The sequence below is a fragment of the Lathyrus oleraceus genome, chromosome 6, assembly GCF_024323335.1.
Source record: "Lathyrus oleraceus cultivar Zhongwan6 chromosome 6, CAAS_Psat_ZW6_1.0, whole genome shotgun sequence".
NCBI classification, from domain to species: domain Eukaryota; kingdom Viridiplantae; phylum Streptophyta; class Magnoliopsida; order Fabales; family Fabaceae; genus Lathyrus; species Lathyrus oleraceus.
Window position 1 is genome coordinate 489708683 of NC_066584.1, and position 14422 is coordinate 489723104.

At 38.6% G+C, this 14422-nt stretch overlaps 1 non-coding gene across 1 annotated transcript; it reads left to right on the forward strand.

The window, feature by feature from the left end:
- Nucleotides 1-3439: 3439 nt before the first annotated feature.
- Nucleotides 3440-3546, forward strand: LOC127098856 (small nucleolar RNA R71). The gene has a single exon (XR_007793541.1). It is a non-coding gene; the product is annotated as a small nucleolar RNA R71 (small nucleolar RNA).
- Nucleotides 3547-14422: the final 10876 nt, after the last annotated feature.

Consider the following 14422-nt stretch of genomic DNA (forward strand, 5'->3'; position numbering starts at 1 on the left):
GTTTACTACTCTAACGCAATGCGCGCCTTTTTATAAGTGACAATAAGAGGGTTTGATTAGGGAGTACAACTCGGTTCTGAATACGCGAAAGCGACAGTTCCCATCAAATTGGTTCTTTTCAAAGTAGGAAACACTGGCCGTATGTAATTCTATTAGCAAGTACTTGGATTATTAATTGATTATGTGAATTACATTTGAGCCTGTCTTTATTAATTGAACTTTATTTAATACATTACTTTTCATTGTACACTCTTAAAAACCCCTATTTTGTTTACCTTAGATAAACACCGTAACAATAGATAACGATAGATTGACACCTGGCCTCTGTGGATTCGACAATCTTTTATATTACTCTGACGCGTTCGTATACTTGCGAAAAGCACACATCAAGGATCTTAGCGTATGTCTTGGATGTGCTTGAATTTCCACCATAGGGTGAAGAGTGACAATGCTCTATGGTATTTATGACTTCTTCTTTTGGGATGCAACGTCGAAAGATGTTATCTGTTCCTCTTTTGAAAAGGGGTTCTTCGTCCCAATGGAAATGTCTTATATCTTTAAATAACTTCTTTTTTGTTGATAATTGAGGTCAGGTGGTATGATATCAACGGCTAGATAATTCACAAAATCGACGTACCATGGTACTCCGCTAATTTCTGAGACTGTCCCAAATTTGTCTCTATCAGGTTTAATGGGAACGATATCTAACTTAGCTATCAATCTGTCATATGTGAAATCATCATTTGTAGGTAAATGGTCTGGCTTCAAATGCTCTAGTTTGGAAACATGGTCGGCAACTACGTTTTCTGTTCCTTTTTTGTCTCGAATATCTTTGTCAAACTCTTGTAACAAAAGGATCCATCTTAATAATCTAGGTTTCGCATCCTTCTTTCTTAGAAGGTAACAAATAGCTGCATGGTCTGTATAGACTATAATCTTAGATCTGACAAGATAAGACCTAAATTTATCAATTGCAAAAACCACAGTTAGGAGTTCCTTCTCTGTTGTTGTATAATTTAGTTGAGCGACATCTAGGGTTCTACTAGCGTAATATATTACATTTAATTTCTTATCTTTTCTTTTCCCTAAAACAACTCCTATAGCGAAATTGCTAGCATCACACACTATTTCAAAGGGTTGAGTCCAATCCGGAGTTTGTAAAATGGGTGCTGAACATAGTGCTTGTTTTAAACGATTAAAGGCTTCGAGAAATTTTTCATTGAAAATGAATTCAACATATTTCATCAAAAGGCCGATAAGGGGTTTTGTTATTTTAAAGAAATCTTTGATGAAGCGTTGGTAGAAACCGGCGTGTCCAAGAAAACTACGGACTTCTCTAACTGTCTTAAAAGGGTTAAGGTTTTCTATAACTTCTATCTTTGCTTTGTCGACCTCAATGCCTCTTTCAGAGATTATATGTCCTAACACTATGCCTTCTTTAACCATAAAGTGTCACTTCTCTCGGTTTAACACAAGCTTAACTTCAATGCATCTCTCTAGGATTTTCTCGAGATTAATGAGGCAATTCTCAAAGTCGAACCCACATACCGAGAAATCATCCATAAATACTTCCATAATTCCGTCGAGATACTCTACGAAGATTGACATCATACAACATTGGAAAGTAGCTGGCGCACTACAGAGTCCGAACGGCATTCGTCTATAAGCAAACGTTCCGTAAGGACAGGTGAAGGTTGTTTTCTCTTGATCCTCGAGGTGTATGGTATTTGGAAAAATCCAAAATATCCATCCAGATGACAAAAGAAAGAGTGTCTGGCAAGACGCTCAAGCATTTGATCTATGAATGGAAGGGGGAAATGGTCTTTCCTAGTTACCTTATTGAGCTTCCTATAGTCTATGCACATACGCTATCCGCCTTCTATATGTTTAGCTACATGCTCGCCCTTCTCGTTCTGCACGACTGTGATGCCTCCCTTTTTGGGTACCACATGTACAGGACTTACCCATTTACTATTGGAAATCTGATAGATTATACCAGCTTCCAGCAGTTTAAGGACTTCCTTCTTTACCACCTCAATCATTACAGGGTTGAATCTTCTCTGATGTTCTCTGGAAGGTTTTGAATCCTCCTCTAGCGAGATCCGTTGCATACACACGGATGGGCTTATACCTTTTAAATCAGAGATTTTGTATCCTAAGGCATAGGGGTATCTTCGTAAAACATTCAAGAGTTGGTTTGTCTCATCATGGTTTAAGGTGGCACTAACTATTACTGGGCGGTTCCTTTCTTTATCCAAAAACTCATATCTTAGGTTCTTGGGCAGTTCCTTAAGTTGTTGAGCTAGATTTTGAGAATTTGGTGAAAGGTCCGGAGTAAGATCCAAACACTCGTTAGTGTGAGGTTCTGTTTCCTCTAGCTCGTCATCCTTTTCATTCGGGTTTGAAAATGGTTCGATCACAGGTTCTACTTGATCAAATTCCCTTACGCATTCATCTATGATATCGATCGCGTAACACGCGTCTCCTATGAAGGGTGCCATCAGGAACTTTGAAAGAATGAACTCTATCTTTTCATCCCCTACTTCAAAAGTTAATTTTCCTCTTTTAACATCTATTATAGCTCCGGCTGTCGATAGAAATTGACTACCTAAAAGGATAGGGATATCGTCGTCTTCCTTGATATCCATGACCACAAAGTCTGTTGGGATATAAGGTTGACCGATCCTAACTGGGATGTCTTCTAAAATGCTTACAGGATACTTAACAGACCTATCGGCTAATGGAAGGGACATCTTAGTTGTTGTAATTCTCCTAAGTTTAACCTTTTACACACAGCTAAGGGCATTAAGCTCACACTAGCGCCTTACTCTATGAAAGCTCACACTGACCTGATATAAAGATCTCCATGATCTTCTCAAGGTTAGGCTTCTGAGGCACAACTTGTATAGGTTGATTTGGTTTTTGGGCTTAATAACCTTGTGGTCTCTGAGGTGCATAATTTTGGATACGGTTCTGGTTTTAATAGGAGAAATTCGGGTGATTCTTCCATCCAGGGTTCTATGTGTTTAAGAGTGGGTTACCTTGGGCGTACTTCACTTGGTCGGTGTTCAGGTCGTTTAAAAGGTTAAATTCCACTGATTCGTGTCCTTTAGATCAACAAAGTTCACACTCTGTGTGGACTACCGCTGCGGTGTTAGTGTTTGTAGACATATGTTCGACCTTAAGGGCTAAAGCGTCCATTTTCTCCTGCATCATATCCATAGAGCTTTTCTCATGTATTCCACCTTCGGTCTCCTTTTTCTCTATTGATGCTCGTTTAGTTCCCCATTGGTAATGGTTTTGGGTCATATCCTCAATTAGGTCACAAGCTTCAGGGTAAGGTTTGTTCATCAACGCGCCACCAGCGGCAGCGTCGATGCTCATCTTTGTGTTATAATGGAGTCCATTGTAGAAGGTATGAACGATCAACCATTGTTCTAGGCCATGGTGTTGGCAGACTCTTAATAGCTCTTTATATCTCTCCCAAGCTTCAAAAAGTGATTCTCCTTGGTTTTGAGTAAATCTAGTTATTTGGTTTCGAAGAACAGCAGTCTTACTAGGGAGAAAATATCTAGCAAGGAATACTCTCCTAAGGTCTTCCCAGGTAGATATTGGATTAGGTGGAAGTGAATCCAACCATGAACATGCTCTATCCCTGAGGGAGAAAGGAAATAATCTTAAACGGATCGCATCAGGTGTAGCACCGTTGGATTTAAAAGTGTCGGCCAATTGAATAAAAAAATTTAAATGTTGATTTGGGTTCTCAGTAGCGAGACCAGCAAATTGGTTCTGTTTCACTAATTGCAGTAAAGATGGTTTTAGTTCGAAATTGTTGGCAGGAATGAGGGGGTTTACTATACTCGAACTAGGTTCCTCTTCAGAGGGTTGGGCAAATTCCTTAAGAGGTCTCCGGTAGCGATTCTCGGCCATAGCTTTTCTGAATTCGGATGAGTAAGAGGCATGTACGAGTGTAACGTTCGGGTTCCGCTAAAGGATATACTAAATTTTTGGTACTACGGGTTCATCGCATTTACCGGCTAATAATGCCTTAGTCTAGACGGTGTAACAACAGGGTACGAAATTTGACGAAGTTGGTCCCCGGCGACTGCGCCAAAAACTTGATCGCTGTATTCGCAAGTGCACGAATCGCATCAGAGTAATATAAAAGAATATCGTTCCACAGAGACCAAATCGTCAATCTATCGATTACTATCGTTACGATGTTTATCTAAGACGGTATAAAAGAGATATTGATGTTGCAAAAATAACAGTAAATAAAGAAAATAAATACAGTGCAGGTAAAGACAGGTTTGAATGTATTTCACGTTAGTTAAACAATGTTTCGATTGTCTAAATAGAACTACTTATGGGGAAATATTTTCTACTCTTGAAAAGAACCCATTTAACAGGAATTGTCGCTTTCCCGTATTCAGAACCGAGTTTACCCTTAAATTAAGGCCTTTTATTGTCGCTTATAAAAGGTGTGCAGAACGCTAAAGTAGTAAACTTATTTTTAAGAAATAAGACTCGTAAACTTAGTTCAAAAGTGATTTTGATTTGGAAAGTTTACCCAAGGAGTTTCTTGATTTTAAATCTATCAACGCGTCCGAAAACAGTTTCAAAAATTGTTTTTCCTTAAAGTGATAAAAATCCTAGTTAACTAAGTCAGGGTGCTTTCGCACTCCTTAAGTAGTTAAAACTAACCAAGTTTGTTTCAGAAAATTCGAATTAAAAATCAAAACAGCCTTTAAAGCATTTCTACAGATTCAATATATGAAACATCTCTTTAACTGCGATCATTACACTCTAACCTTTAAAAGATTTAGCCAGACATGGTAATACAAACAAACACAACGATATTGATAAAGATGAAAACTTATTTTAGAATGTAAGGCGTAAAGAACAAGTAAAGCATATAAAGTAATTAAAACGAGCAATAAAGATAATGGCGAGAAATTTAAATAAAGTAAAGACAATGACAGGAATTAAATAAAGTAAAGCGTGGCAGGAAATTAAATAAAGTAAAGCGTGGCGAGAAATTAAGTAAAGCAAAGCATGACAAGAAATTAAATAAAGTATAGCAGATCAAGAAATTAAATAAAGTTAAGCATGACAAATAAAATAAATAAAAAGTGATTCAATAAGAACCTGCTCCAAACGGAGGCTTTAAATCTGGTACAAGGAAAATAAACCTTCGACTCTGAAGATAAAGACGACAGCAAAATCGAAGTGCTCCAACTCAATGTCACTAAGGTGCGATAACCCCTCGATGTGACGGATTACCGCTTTTACAGATGATAATATAGGCTTAGTGTTGCAAACTAAGTTGGATGATTTGGAAATGAACTAGAACGACCTATTTATAGAGGAATTCAGCAGTTTCCAAAGACCATGGTGCCCTCCAACTTCTCCTTAGTGGGAACGTGAAAAACAAAGGTGGCGCCCGCCACCCCTTCATGGGGCCCGCCATGTGTGGAAATGGGAAAGTTCATGTGATCGTGGCGGTTACCTCCTTGTTGAGGGCTGATGAGTCATGGATTCCCCTATAGCGGCCACCATGCATAACGCCATGTGTACAATATTTGCCGAAAAACCCTAATTTTTGATCTTTTTGCGTCGTTTCTTCTAAAAGGGTCCCGAAAGAGCTAAATATTTGAAAACAATATTAAAGAGAGCATAACACAAGCAAAATGATAATAAAGACCTAATAAACATGTTCAATCCGAGTCAAAAACGCGATGTGATTCATTGTGATCAGGAACCTCTTGACCATTCTCTAGCTTAGTAGCATTGTACTGGTACGGATCAACCTTATCAGATGCATACGGGACTGGACCCGCTAACCATATAACCAATGACGATACCGATCTATTTCTGACATTATTACTGTCAAACTGAATCACCAATCTCTATGATGTCTTGAATACTAGCACTATGACATTCACATCGTCAGGCAATTGACGAGACTGAATAATCTGGATCATACCTTTATCCATCAACCTTTGGATGTATCTCTTCACAACCACACAACCTCGAGGATTAACACTACAGATTACACAACCATCATCACCATGCTCACAATTACTCACCATACAGATATCCCTGTGCATCGTCACTAAGGACCTTCTAATAAAGTGGTCATCAAATACTTTGAACTCCCTAGGATAGCCATCTACCATATTGACAGAGAGGTTACCATGAGCAGGTAGTGGATTGTCTTTTACATTAGGCACACGGTCCTTAAAGGACACCATCCCACTCTTTACCAGCTTCTGAACTTCGTACTTCAAGGGGTAACAGTTCACAATATCATGGCCATGATCCCCTTGGTGAAAGGCACAGTGAAGCTTTGGCTTGTACCACCATGGAAGTGGTTCTGGAATTTGCGGAGGATTTCTCGGTTGCAAAAGGTTCTTGAGAACCAAAGATGGATAAAATTCAGCATAAGACATAGGAATCAGGTCAAAAGAGACCTTCTTCCTCTCAAAGTTTTGTTGTTGTTGATGATTGTTAGTATTGTTGTTGTTGTAGGTATTTGTTATTTGCGGTGGTTGTTGTTGACGTTGTTGTTGAACTGGCATTGATTGGTTATTTGAAAATACTGGAATAACATATGATACTTGATAATGGTGTTGAAGGGGTTGTTGACTTCTTCTAACATGAGGCCTCATCTGCCTCCCAATCGATATTGTATTAGTCTCTCCCTTTTTCTTTCTGGTAAACCCACTACCATACTTCTTCCTAGAAGAAACCTCCTCTTTAGACAATCGTCCCTCTCAGACACCTTCTTCTAACCTCATCCCCATGTTTACCATTTCATTAAAATCACTGGGGGTACTCGAAATCATGCGCTCATAATAAAATGAGCTCAGGGTCTTTAGAAAAATCTTAGTCATCTCCTTTTCTTCCAAAGGAGGGGTAATCTGAGCAGCTAGCTCTCTCCATCTCTGGGCATATTCTTTGAATGTCTCCTTATCTTTCTAAGACATCGACCAAATTTGGTCCCTATCTGGCACCATATCTACATTATATTTATACTGCTTCACGAATACTTCACCCAAATTAGTTGAATGTGCGAACACTCGCACTATCCAAACCCATGTACCACCTTAAAGCTGTACCAGTCAGACTGTCTTGGAAATAATGAATCAGTAACTGATCATTATCAGTTTGCATCGACATCTTTCTAGCATACATGACGAGATGACTGAGTGGCCAAGTATTTCCCTTATACTTTTCAAAGTCAAGGACTTTGAACTTCATCAGGATCTTGACCTTAGGAACCAAGCAAAGTTTTGCAGCACTTTTACCAAACAAATATTTTCCCCTCAGGGTCTTCAATTCCTTTCGCAACTCAAGGAATTGGTCTTTCATTTCATCCATCTTCATAAACATCAGGGCCCTCAGACGGCTCGGAATGATAAATGGTGTCCTCAACACGAGGCAGAGTGTGAACAATCTATGGTGGCGTAGACATGATCGGGCTAGATGTCAGCATGGAAGAAAAAGTAGGCATAAAACCTTCAGGTACAAAGTTGGGCGGCATTCCCCACGGGAATCCGGCAAGCATGGCAGGAGCGAAATGAGTGGCAAGCACGGTTGACGAAACGACCTCTGATATGACTGTCCTCTGAGGAAGAGGAGTTGCAGGCGTTGGAGAAGATTGACTTTGAGCAGCTAGGACCGACTCCATCATGGCATTCAGACGGGAAATCTCGTCCTTCAAGTCTCTATTCTCTTGCTCTAGATGTTCCATGAGCCTGGGATGATTGGCGCGGGTATTGTATCGATAAGTCAGCTTGGCTGAAGCACAGAAGAAGAACCAATAAGACATCTGGCGAAAGAGAAACCTGCTTATGAAAATGATGCGTGAAATGCAATGCTTGATTGTTTAAATTTTCAAGGAACTTACTTATTTATTTGCAAACATATATATAATAACAATTGCACAATTTGATTGACCATAACAATCTCTTTTATTTATATAATTGGAAGGATTACACTTAGTACAATTTCAGAAACCAAAAATACAAAGTACAAGAGAAAAGGAGACTAATCATCCTAAGGATCCCTAACAACAATGTCAGAAGATCGGGCTGCAGGCGCGTACTTCCTTCGGATGCATCGAATCTCGGACTCAAAAGAAGTCTTCATCTGAGTCTTCTCGAGGACAAGCTGATCAACAATCTTCTTCCAAGCAATGGAAGGCCGAGGCATACTAAAGGAAGATGACACCTCTGTCTCTCTCTGTCTCTTCACTACTCGGTCTTTAAAAAGCTCAATAAGTGCATCTTTGTCCTTAGACTTAAGCTGCAACTCCTCATGCTTTCTGCTCAAAGCATGGAAATTTTCTTCCCACATATCCTTATCTCGCTTCATCTTGTCGAGTGCATCTTCCAACTCTTCTACATCTTGGTTAGAGAGAGTTAAAGGCTCATCCACAACCATAGACATAGGTCTCTCACAAGCATAAGGCATCTTTAATTCAAGATCTCTCTTCTTCACCCAAAGAGTGTAAACTTCCAAATCTACACAATTTCACGGATCTTCCTTTCCTATGTACATTACCCTCTTGATAGAAAAGACCTTTTAATAGAGTGTTATTAAGTTGGTCTCTCAAGGGGAACCCAATTTGACGACGAGCCATCGCAGGGTTGTAGTTGATTCCTCCTTGTGTACCAATGAGAGGCGCATTAGAGAATTCACCACAGCTATCAATAATCTCCAAGTTACTTAATAAAGAATCTTACCAAACTATATCATCATTAATGAGAGACATAACTCTCTGAGACCACCGTTGACATTGTTTGTTCTCCACAAAAGCATGTGTCTGAGGCAAGTGCGAAGTAAACCACTTGTACAGAAAAGGAGTGCAACAGACGGTAGTTCCACCACCCTTAGAATTCCTTAGATGTAAGGATAAGTACATATCTCCTAATAGAGTAGGCACAAGATTCCCAATCAAGAAAATTCTAATGGTGTTAACATCAACAAAACCGTCAATGTTAGGTAACAAAGTTAATCCATAGATGAGCAACACAAAGATAGCTTCAAAAGCATCCACACTACCGGCTTGGCAAAGGCGGTAGCTTCCTTTATGAGGAACTCGGAATTCAATCCAAACAATCCTCCTTTCTTCACCCAATGAGCCTTTATCTCAGACTTCTTCAGATGAAGAGCTTCAGCTATGATATGAGATATGGGAATTTCTTCCAATCCACTAAACTGCATTTTGTTAGAAACAGGTATTCCCAAGAGATGGGCATACTCCTCCAACGTAGGCACTAGCTGATAATCAGGAAAAGTGAAGCAATGGTAGAGAGGATCATAAAATTGAACCAACACACTCAGAAGTCCTTCAACCACATCAGTAAACAACACAGACAGAAGCTTCCCATGACGTTTCTTGAAATCCAAGGGATCTAATACAATGGATGATAGCTTCCTTAACTCTTTTAAATCTGGACATCTGAAATTGTACTTCTTAGTGTTCCTTCGTCCATAATCAATGGTCTGAAAATATTTGCAAATAAGACCTCAGTTCCTTGAAATCATTTCTGGTGTGATGAATGTTATGATGAGCATGAATGCATGAATGCAACAATCACAAATAAAGGATCACACACATGGCAAACAAACAAAGGTCAAAGGATGAATCAAGTCATTGTCAAGATCAATCATCCATTTTGGTGGATTATGATTTTCACCTTATTGACACCCAAGTTCCATTGATATTGACAAGACTTGATTGGATCAACCCAGAATCAAGGGTTTGTTAGGATGACTTAACCACCAACCCATAATATTCTCAAGAGAAACTCGTTTGGGTGTAGTATCGCATAAAAAATCTTATCAAGTCTACACCTGAATAGTCTCCGCACTACGTCCTAAATAGGCCAAGAGGGGTTAGATGTTCTACGGTCCTCAGCTTCTGGGACCCCAAATCAGAGAGAGTAATGCCTAACCACAAATAACTTGTGTGACATTCATAACTCCAAAACGGCCTCCACTGAGTAGATGGGTCTCAAGCCAACTTGTTAAGAACTACTCCACACACGTCGAACATGACTATACCAACCTCCTATCTTAATTGCACTCAAGTTCGGGTTAGAACTTGTCTCACCACTCAGAGATCCCCAAGCACAACAAGCATATTATATCACACAAACAAATATACATACATCAAATATACAAATATATACACACAAAAAGTAGGCTAAACCCACTAGACACTACTCCCCAGCAGAGTCGCCACTTAATTTCTGTAGCGGTAAATTCATGACCATCAAGCTATGGATAAGCTAGACGTCAATTAAACTAGAGTCGCAACTGTGCTTTTATTGTTTCCAAGGGAAAAGGGAAAAGTACGAACAAAACCTAAAGATAAGAAGTTTTCAAATCAAAACTAATAAAATGCCAGAGATTACAAGTTAGGGGGTTGGTTACACAAAGGGAAGGTGTTATCATCCAAAGTGTCCTAGGTACTCCTAGGGAGCCCTTTCTTGTGTGCATATGTTTTTGGTATAAGATTATGTTAGCAATAAACAGAATGGAGGGATGAGAAAAGAATTCATTAATTATCTTTTTGTGTTTAACAAGACCTTCAGACTTGTGCCTACGTACCTGTAAGACCCTAATTTTGACCCTAAGATCCCTCATGCAATTTCGTCATAAGAATTAGCATTGGGATCATACCTTGGCATCCTCCTTACCCCTTTTTCATTGGGTTTATTTTGGGAGAGATGACCAATCACTTTGTGATTGTATCATACTTGTATATTATCATTTTACTAACCAAAATACCAAAAATATGTCTTTGCATTTGCTTAACTCATTTTACTTGTATATTATCATATATGAGTTCCTTTGATTCCTACATCTTATATTGATCAAGTTTTCTTCAAAAGTTTGAAGGTGATTTGCCTTGGAAACCCTAGTTTGATTGGGTATCTTGAGTAACTTCTCCAACAAGCTATCTCACCAATTGATCAAATTTCTCAAAGGACACTTCAAAATTCATCATATTATGCATATATTATCTACCATGAGCCATGAAAGTCAAGAGAATTGAAGGTTAGCAAGTTGGTTGATGGTGGTTGGCCAAATGAATTCATTTGATCAAGATTGGGTGTCGCTAGACCCTATCTCCTACCATTTTCACCATATGAAAATGATTCCAAGAGGAACGTTACTCTCCCTAGACCCTATCTCCTACCATTTTCACCATAGAGCTAGTTTTGCTTGGAAAATCATTTTTTATGTTGAAACATTATAGGTCATTTTGTCTAAACCCTAATTTGAAAGTCAACTTCCCAAGGCCATAACTTGCTCAATTTTTATGAGATGAAAGATTTTCAAGTTTCACAATCAAATTCAAGATGTCTACTGCAACTTTGATGTTTGGAGTGAAAGGAGTTTAAACTTTTATGAGCATGTGATATGAGGATACATTATAGGTCTCTTTTGACCTATACCATTGAGCATGTCATTTTTCCAAACTTCAAAAATGCATAAATCTATCATTCCAAATCTAAATGACATGAAATTGGTGACCATGTTGAATGTATTTGAAATAGATACAAGTTTTATGAAGACACTTTTCTCATTCGAAGGTCACATAAAAAGTTAAGCACGGTGGAATATTGAGATATATGGCTTGACATTTAGAAAAAAAATTAACTTGTTGAAATTTCCAAACTTCCACCCCAAGATTCATCATTATACAAGCTCGAATTGAAAAAGGGTTGAACATCAAAGTTGTTCCTCTTGATCTAACCTTTCCAAAAAGTCCAATTTTATCCATTTTGGACAAGATTTGCTAGGGCTGCGCATGGCTGGAACATTGCATTATGAATTGGCAAAGATCAAACTTCATGCTTCCATGTACAATTGCCCAGCACTCCAATTTGATTTCAGACTTGTTCACACTTAATTATTGATCAAATTGAATGATCTTGTGGGCCTGTACACGCCCATGCACACATGCATCACTCATTGCCAATTTTGAAAACTCATTTGGAAGGTGCAAATATCACATGATTCGACTATAAATAGAGCTCCATATGCTTAGAATTGAGGACCCCTTCGCGCCAACTTTGGTCCCAAACACCTAACCCTTCCATTTGAGAGGATAATCCTGAGAATTTCCTTTGGAAGTTAAGTTGGAAATCTCACTGTTATGAGATTCAAAACTTCAGGGATCGAAGACGGTTTGTGCATTCTAAGCTACTTCTACAAGCATCCTAAGCAAGATCAAGCACGAGCCAAAGAAAGAACAAGTGAATCCATACCTGCATTGAAGGTATTTTCCAGAAAATTTCATCTCTACGATTCTCTATCAATTCCATTCAATTCTCTTGGATCATTTGTTGTCTGAAGTCCTACAAATGTAGGCAAGAAGATTGAGTTTCTTAGAGGTCAAATTGAAGCAACTCAGTTGACACACCTAAAAATTCAACTCCTCGTATCTTTTTATAAATGTGGAGTTAGTTAAAATTGAGGTCAGATTTGTGCTCTACGCCATTTTTTCTTTCAGATCATGTCCTCCTTTTTCATTTATGATGTGGTGATGAATGGACTAGTCCGTCCAAGGTCACCTGAGAAGACAACCGACGCTTTGCTCCGGCAATGATGTGGCACGGTCCAGAGCCATTAGATGGAAGATCAAGTGGCTGCTAGCGTGCATTCCACCATGCTCACGAGTCAAAGCATTGTACAAAAGGTAATCAATTTCAATGCACGAGATTATAACATTTCAAATGGATCATGTGGCTTAAATGAACGCCAACTCACCACCGGAGCCAAAGCTCCAGTCTCCTTCTCCAGTGAGCTTCACCGAACTGATTCATTCACAACCATCACCAAAATTAAAATGGACATGAATTTAAAGTAAAAATGCCCAAGAGCTCGAATCTGGCCTCAATTTATCATAACTTCAAGTATATTGAAAGATACAAGGAGTTGAAATTTGAGGTGCACGATCTGAGTTGCTTCGATTTGACCTCAAAGCAACTCAATCTTGTTGCCTACATTGGTAGGAATTCAGACAACCAAAGATCCAAGAGAATTATATAGAATTGAGTGAGAATCGAAGAGATGAAAATTTATGGAAAATACCTTCAATGCAGGTCTGTGTTCAATTGATCTTGCTCTTGCTTGCTCTTGATCTTGCTCAGGACACTTGATGAAGTGGAATTGAATGAACAAAAGGCCCAGGATCCTTGGAGATTTAAATCTCAAAATAGTGAGATTCAAACTCAATTTCCAATGGAAATTATCAAGATTATCCTTTGAAATGAGAGGGTTTGGAGGTTTGGAATCAAAGTTGGCACACAGGGTCCCCCATTATGATGGCAAGGGGCTCTATTTATAGTAAAACCACTTGATATTTGCACACTTGAAATGGAACTCCAACAACAGAAATGTACATTGCATGGTGCATGGGCGTGTACAGGCCCATGTAATCATTTCTTCTGATCCATAATTGAGTACAAGCATTGCTGAGATCATGTTGTAATGTGATGCATTGGTGTATGGAAGTTTCAAGTTCAATTTGTGCCAAATTATCACTCATGTTCAAGCCGAGCACAACTCACTCAAACTTTTTCCAAAATGGATGAAAATCAAACATGTCAAAAAAATTCTAAGTTTCAACCCATAGATCAAGAGGAACAACTTTCATTTTGAACACTTTTAAATTTTAAGCTTGGATCATGATTAATTTTGAAGTGGAAGTTGAGAAAATCAAACATGTTAAAAAAAATTCTAAGTGTCAAGCCATAGGTTCACTTATTCCACCTTGGCTAACTTTTTGTGTGAGCTTCAAATTAGAAACGTGTAGATGTTTGATTGGCTGCATTTTGTGTTAAACCACTAACTGTACTCTGATGTCTTGACTGATGTCATGACATGCTTGAGTAGCATGCTGCAGGATTAGCTAATACAGGATTTACTGAATGTCAAACTGGATGTTATGACATTCATCCATGACAACAGATACTGAAGTATAGAATAGTTGGTTTTCTGTTATAGCTCAGTATTTAGTTCAGTCTGTTTTTCAGGAGAGTAGCAGACCTGACACATAGCCTACTGTCTGAATGTCAAACTGAATGTTATGACATTCATCATTGACAGCATATACTGAATAATAGGCAGGTTGGTTTTTCTGCTATAGTTCAACATTTATTTCAGTCTATTTTTCAGGAGGATAACAGACCTGGCATATGGCCCATTGTCTAAATGTCAAACTGAATGTTATGACATTCATTCCTGACAGCATATGCTAAAGTGTAGGATGGGTAGTTTTTCTATTTTAGTATTTTTCTCAGGCTATTTTTCAGGAATCCAACAGCTGATCTAAAATCCAGGAAACTAACAACTAAGCTACAATTAATGGCCCTAACAAATAGCCTATTTGTTAGCA